This window comes from Cibotium barometz, chromosome 50 (assembly GCF_041138505.1).
Source record: "Cibotium barometz isolate CiBa-2024 chromosome 50, ASM4113850v1, whole genome shotgun sequence".
In the NCBI taxonomy this organism is placed as follows: domain Eukaryota; kingdom Viridiplantae; phylum Streptophyta; class Polypodiopsida; order Cyatheales; family Cibotiaceae; genus Cibotium; species Cibotium barometz.
In genome coordinates this window covers 45499242-45507077 of record NC_141095.1, presented here as the reverse complement: position 1 = coordinate 45507077, position 7836 = coordinate 45499242, and positions in this window count along the sequence as shown.

Genomic DNA, 7836 nt, shown 5'->3' with positions numbered 1-7836 from the left:
TACATTAATTAATGGTTTTCTTTGCACATTAGACCATCCATCACTTACTATACTACATCCAAAAAGCTCTATATTGCTAAGAATTATTCTTTGTACACGTTCTTTTACCTGCGCATAACATTTCTCTAATAGATCATTTCGCATAGCATGGTACGTAGGCGGTGAAAACCCTGGTCCAAACTCACCAATTTTCTTCCATGCTCTCTTCCAATGCTCACTGTCCACCATCATCATAGCACTCCCAGAAAAGTAAATCGCTTCAGCAAGGACGAGTTGTGCATCATCGAGTCGACCTTGACGTAGGCTTTCTTGCAATGAAGTTTGATGCATGGGTATATTTCCTACGTCAAAGTTTTGCTTGCAAGAAGATGCACTGGGTAGATTACTTTCTGGCTGCATATTGCCGTTCGGGGTACAAGTAGGCGATGTAGCGGGAGTTTGATGATTAGAACAACAGTGTTCTTGCTGCCTTGATACATTAACGGTAGGAGTGTCATGTTTTCTTGAATCTTTCTTTTGAATTTCTTCTCTTATGCGTTTGGCCACTATAGGTGCAGAGGGGTGGGTACATGACTTTTTCTTCGGTCCACCTAAAAAGTGTTCTCTTAGTCGAGGCGCCCCACCTGATTTTACTGCATGGCATAGCTTACACTCCCAATCTATGAATTGATCACCAACGTTAATTGCATATTGCCACTCTATCCCAGGTGCCTTTTTTTTCCTGCTATTTGAAATTTGGACTCTATTGGAGGTATCACTGGATCCAACATTGTCCTCCATCTCAACAAATAACCTATTCAACCAAGCATATAACAATGAATACACAAATGAAAAAACAACAAATCACTCACGTATAACAAAACATACATCTGCAGACAAAGTACTTCGAAACTATCTTGACAAATACAAAAGATCATCACATAACACAAAACTATTTCAAACTATCTTGCAAGGTCTTACTACAAAACTACTTCGAAACTATCATGCACATTGCACCCCCAATGAAGGATGCCTTTTGTACCCAATTAAGGATACTTTACACAATCAAAGATCTATGCTTGCCCAATACTCTAGTATAGGACAATAGACCTTCTCTAACATTCACAAAAACAATCAAAGATCTATGCTTGCCCAATACTCTAGTATAGGACAATAGACCCTTGTCTACTCTAAACTATATCAAGTATCAAGAACCAATACAAGCCCCTAAGCAGGACTCTTGGCTCCATCAAACCATTCATAAAGCAGAATGAGGTAGATTACGTACGTGGCTCAAATGCAAAGCTGAATGACTCCAAATTTGTCCCTAAATCTCCGCAAGTATTAGCTACGAACCACACCCTGCCCCCAGTTCAAAGAACTAAGGACGAGTGGCCCAATAGCCTTAGGAGTGCCTACAAGGAAAGACGACAGCCCCTAAAATAAGGATGTTCTTCCCAAGAGGACACTTCTAGCAACTCGAGAGCTCTACAAGTACTTTGAGGAGAGATATCACGCCCCCAAAACAAGGACTATCTTCCCAAAAGTTGTACGATGGGTGTCGGGCAGTGTTTATATACAGAATAATACCCCGCCGGTGTTTTTTGTTTTTCCCGGCGGGCCCGCCGGGCTTCTATCATTCCCGGCGGGCCCGCCGGGAAAACTCTATATCCCGGCGGGCCCGCCGGGAATGATAGAAGCCCGGAGGTGTTACTGGAATAGTGGGTTCCGGCAGGTCATTTCTCAGGTCATGTGAATATACAATGTGATCACAAGTTTTAATATGTTAACAATAGGTTTTGTTAACGTGATCACGAAATTGTGAAGACGTTAATGAAATCCCTGATGTGGACTCTTAGGCTAAGGTCCTTTATACCTATTTTCAATTAATTCCAATTGCACATTGAAAAGTTCTTTTTGAATTTTTGTTTCAGGGGAAACCATTTTAGACACTAGGAGGATTTTTATATCCAAAAATATCTCAATTTTTAATTACCTCCCTCTAGACATTTTCTCTCTCCAGGCCAAAGTAGGGTAAAACATGATCTTTCTTTTATTTCAGAGAGGGGAATAATTATAAGATTAGAAGGGTAGGTTCTTACACTGCACACCTCAAAAGCTGGAGGGAGGAATCTTACACTCTCTATCACTGAATAATTCTGCTCTACAGTATTCACTGACTCTCTGAAATAAAAGAAAGATCGTGTTTTATCTTGTTTTGGCCTGGAGAGAGAAAATGTCTAGAGGGAGGTAATTCAAAATTGAGATATTTTTGGATATTTATGGTCTAATTAAGGTTCCTATGGACCAATAAGATTAATCCAAATGTAGGGAGGAGATAAATTGAAGAATAAAAGAAAAACCCCCCAAAAATAAGTAAATGCTCACAAAGATGAAGAGTGGACTAAGGACCAAAGAAAACAATTAAAAAACCAGATTTTGACACCTTAAAGTGGGGATCTCCCCTCATGAAGTAGGTGCCTTTTACCCCTAATTTTTAATCAATAAAATGAGATATTTTCATCTCTCCTCTCTCTTATTTCAAAACTAGAACCAAAAAGTAAGTTGAACTGATCCAAAAATGGTCAAAAAATGACCAAACAAATATGAAAAATTCTAGAATCAGTTTGCTTGGTTAGAGGCTCACTTTTTCCTATAAATATAAGCCTCCCCCTTTGTAAAAGCTTAATGGTTTTTATGCACTATTACTCTACTCCTGTCTCGAGCCATCTACTCCTGTCTTGAGCCATCTACATTGAATTTTTTAATAATTCAATTGTTTTTGGCCTAATCCTCTCCAAAGTGAATTGGTGGCCACTCTTGCTTCAAACAAGAGTAGAACCCTCAATCCCTCAAGCCAAAGGAGAGCTTACAAGCTCTATGTAACTTAATTTTTTTACTTGTTTAATGAAAAATCTATGGTTTTCTTAATTTTTATGTTTTGCAGATGCTGAATTAAATTCAAATGCTATGCCTTTCATAAAAAGGCCACCCCCTTCTTCTCTTTACATTCCATCCTAGAAAGATTAACTAAAGGATTCATTAAACACTTTTTATTGTTTACTCTCCTCTTGAATTTAGAAAATTATGTAGATTAGAAATCTATAAATCTAATTAGGGTTAATTTAAGTTAAATAAAGAATGATAAAAATGAGAAATGGTCAGCCATACAAAGGAGGTTATGGCAAAATTTTCCAAAAATTTATGGAAAAGAAAGTTTTTTTAATATTATTCTAAAAGAGTAATTCCCACCATTTTTGCATCTAAAAGAAATATTCTAATTACTCCATGTATATATTCACCTATGAATATGCATGGATATCACTGATATTAATTATTAAATTTGATTTTTATACATAAAGGATTTTTTTCATTACAAAAGTGTTATTCTCATTAAATTTGATTTTTATGCATAGAAACATGCATAAAGGAATTTTTCTTTATTACAAAAGTGTTATTCTCATTAAATTTGATTTTTATGCATAGAAAGATGCATAAATGATTTTTTTTATACAAAAGAGTTATTCTCATTAAATTTGATTTTTATGCATAGAAAGATGCATAAATGATTTTTTTTAATTACAAAAGTGTTATTCTCATTAAATTTGATTTTTATGCATAAAAAGATGCATAATGGAATTTTTTTATTACAAAAGTGTTGTTCTCATTAAATTTGATTTTTATGCATAGAAAGATGCATAAAGGAATTTTTTTATTACAAAAGTGTTATTCTCATTAAATTTGATTTTTATGCATAGAAAGATGCATTAAGGAATTTTTTTAATTACAAAAGTGTTATTCTCATTAAATTTGTTTTTTTATGCATAGAAAGTTGCATAAAGAAATTTTTTTAATTACAAAAGTGTTATTCTCATTAAATTTGATTTTATGCATAGAAAGATGCATAAAGGAATTTTTTTAAAAATATAAAAATATTATTTTTATAAAAATTAATTTTTATGCATAAATAGATGCATAAAGAATTTTTTTTATTTTAAAAGTGTTATTCCTATTAAATTTGATTTTATGCATAAAAGGATTTTTTTATAAAAGAGTTATTCCCACTAAAGTTGATTTTTATGCATAAATAGATGCATATAGAATTTTTATATCAAAATTAGAATTCTCTTAAATTCTATGTTTAAATTCTATGAGTATTTTATAAATGAATAATTAAATACTCTAAGAGAGAAATTTCTATCGTTTTATATTCACACGGATTGTAAAAAGAGAATTCACGAAATCTATCAAGATCGAAATATTCAGATAAATGATTAATCTATTCCTCATTGGAATTCGTAACTAATTTAGAAATCAGTTAAGTGAACATTCAAAGAAAGAAATTCAGTAAAATAGTAACTGAATTATCAAACCTTTTTGAGAAAGATAGATCAGGAAAAATCTTATCCGACTCGAATCTTGAATCAGACTATGACCAAGACCAAACTCAAAGAAGGTGTGACCAGTTTAGAAAAATACACTCAAAACTCCAGCCAAATCTGAAACTAAGTTTGAGACCCTTCGAAGTGATCTGTTAATCAAGGTTATAGAATTCGAGGAATTTTGGTATAAAATTCAGAACTCCGATCAAGAAGTTTTGGGGATACTGATTTAAGAAATGTAAGATTCCTCCCCCAACCCCCTTTTTGATGTCTAGTATCTTCCCCTGTAATCAACCCTCTTCAGAAATATAAAGACCTTGTTGCTAACTATTTTAGCCTAGAGAGAGAAAAATTATTCTAGAGAGAGAATATTCAGATTTTGAATATTTTTAGATAGAAAAATATCTCTTATAATTCAGATGAGTTTCCCTGAAACAGAAATTCAAAAAGAATTTTCCAATGTGCAATTGGAATTAATTGGAAATAGGTATAAAGAACCTTAGTCTAAGGGTCTAGATTTTCAGAAATCTTTAGACTATGGTCCAATTAAGGTTCCTATGGGCCAATAGCATCAATCCATGTGTAGGGAAGAGATAAATCCAATTTGTAAAAAAGAAGATACCCAAAAATGAGTAAATGCTCACATAAGGTGAAGAGTTGGTTTATTAGTAAAAAACTATGAGCAATATTAAAAATATGAGATATTTTGGGTATCCAAAAATGAGTAAATGCTCACATAAGATGAAGAGTTGAAAATGTACAAGGTTTATTAGTAAAAAACTATGAGCAATATTAAAATGATTCCATTATGACACATATGTAAGGAAGGGGAATTCTTTAAAGGAGGTGCATATTTCACATAAGATGAAGAGTTGAAAATGTACAAGGTTTATTAGTAAAAAACTATGAGCAATATTAAAATGATTCCATTATGACACATATGTAAGGAAGGGGAGTTCTTTAAAGGAGGTGCATATTTCACATGCTTGAATGAGTTTTAAACTCATAAAAATTGAGATATTTCATCTCTCCTCTCTCCTCATTCAAGTCTAGTTCCAAAAAGTTAGCTTAACTGACCTAAAAATGGTCAAAAATTGACCAAACTGATTTAGAAAATTCTAGAATCAGTTTGTTTGGTTAGGAGCTCAATTTTTCCTATAAATAGAAGCCTCCCCCTTGTTGAAAAATATATAGTGTTTATGCATCGTTACTCTACTCCACCTAAGCCAAGAATTGTGAATTCATTTAATAATTCACTAGTTTTTTGAGCTTCCCTCTTTCTTCAATCCCAATTAGTGGCTCCATCAACATACTTAACCAATTGATTGGTTGGGGGCCTCTACCGTGAACAAAGAATCAAGCAATTTGTAAGGTAATTAGTGAATATTGATCTTTTCTATAATTTCTCAATGTTTCTCTCTTCTCAAACCCTCTCAAGCTTGAGAAGCTTAATTGGTATGGTTTTTTAAATGCTATTGAAGTTAATTGGTGAATAGTAGTGAAGAGTTACATAATTTAATAAATGCTATTGAAGTTAATTTCCATTTATGTTTAAATTCTAATGGTTTTTATGTAATTTCTCTCTCTCACTCAAGAAATGGTCATACTCATGACCCATTCTCAATCCAAATGAAGCTTTTCATAAAGCTTTTCCTTAACCCAAGTTTAAGCTATGCTTGAGGCCAAATTAATGGTTTTTTTCTATGCTTTTAGTTTATGTATATTGATGATTCAATCCATTATGGTTTAATGATCCAATTAGAGATCATTTTAGTTATTTCCTTAATGATAAGCTTTATCCCTTAGAAAATTTGAGATTTATCAGTCATAGCAGCGGAGCTATGGTAAAAATTTTATAAAAATTATGCATAAAATAATTTCATTCAAAGCATAAAAAGAGGACTTCCTACCATATTCTAAGAATTATCATCCTAGATTAATTGAAAGATATTCATTGTAATCATAGAGAAATTGATTTTTATATTATGCATCATTGATTTTCATGCATAGAGCTATGCATAAAAGATTATTATTTTAACATAAAAGTGTTACTTTTATCATAATTGGATTTCATGCATAGAGCTATGCATAAAAGATTATTATTTTAACATAAAAGTGTTACTTTTATCATATTTGGATTTCATGCATAGAGGTATGCATAAAAGATTATTATTTTAACATAAAAGTGTTACTTTTATCATATTTGGATTTCATGCATAGAGGTATGCATAAAAGATTATTATTTTAACATAAAAGTGTTACTTTTATCAAATTTTAATTTTCATGCATAGAAGTATGCATAAAGGATAATTTTTTTATATTAAAAGTGTTACTTTTATCATTTTTAATTTTCATACATAGAAGTATGCATAAAGGAAAATTTTTATATCAAAAGTGTTACTTTTATCATATTGGATTTCATGCATATAGGTATGCATAAAAGATATTCTTTTTATACTAAAAGTGTGATTTTCCTCATAAATGGATTTTATGCATAACTTAGATGCATAAGAGAAATTCTTTTATTCTAAAAGTGTAATTCTTACCAAATGGAATTTATGCATAAGAAGATGCATAAAAGATTGATTCAAAAGTGTCATTCTCATCTAAATTGAATTCATGCATAGGAAGATGCATGAAAGATTAAATTTTAATTCAAAAGTGTCATTTTCATTTAAAATGAATTTATGCATAGGAAGATGCATAAAAGATTGATTTTTACTTCGAAAGTATTAATCTCCTTAAATGGAATTTGTGCATAAATAAATGTGTAAAGAAATCTTATATCAAATATAAGAATTCTCTTGTATTCTATAAATAGAAATGAGAGGTGATAGGATGTGATAAGAAGTGTATAAGATGTGATAAGAGGTGATAAGATGCTTATGAAATAAGCTAGGAGGTGATAAGATGAATTAAGATGTGTATGGGATGAGGTAAGAAGTGTATGTGATAGGATAAGATGTATATGGGTAGTGATAGGGCGAGAATGGATGTGATGTAAACGATTAGATGTGAAGGCATATGGGGTTATATGAATGGGAATGTGGAAATGGATGTATGTATGTGGATGTGTGGATGTGGAGATGGGAGTGTGGATGTATGAATGTGAAAATGGATGTATGCATGAAGATGTATATGCATAGATGTGAATATGGATGTAGATGCATAGATGTGAATGTGGATGTAGATGTATGCATGAAGATGTATATGCATAGATGTGAATGTGGATGTAGATGTGGATGTATAGATGTGAATGTGAATGTGGATGTATGCATGAGTATGTATATGCATAGATGTGAATGTGGATGCATAGATGTGAATGGGAATGTGGATGTGGATGTATGTGAATGTAGATGTAGATGTGGATGTATAGATGTGAATGTGAAATGTGGATGTGGATGTATGTATGTATGTGGATGTATAGATGTGAATGGAAATGTGGATGTGGATGTGGATGTATGTATGTATGTGG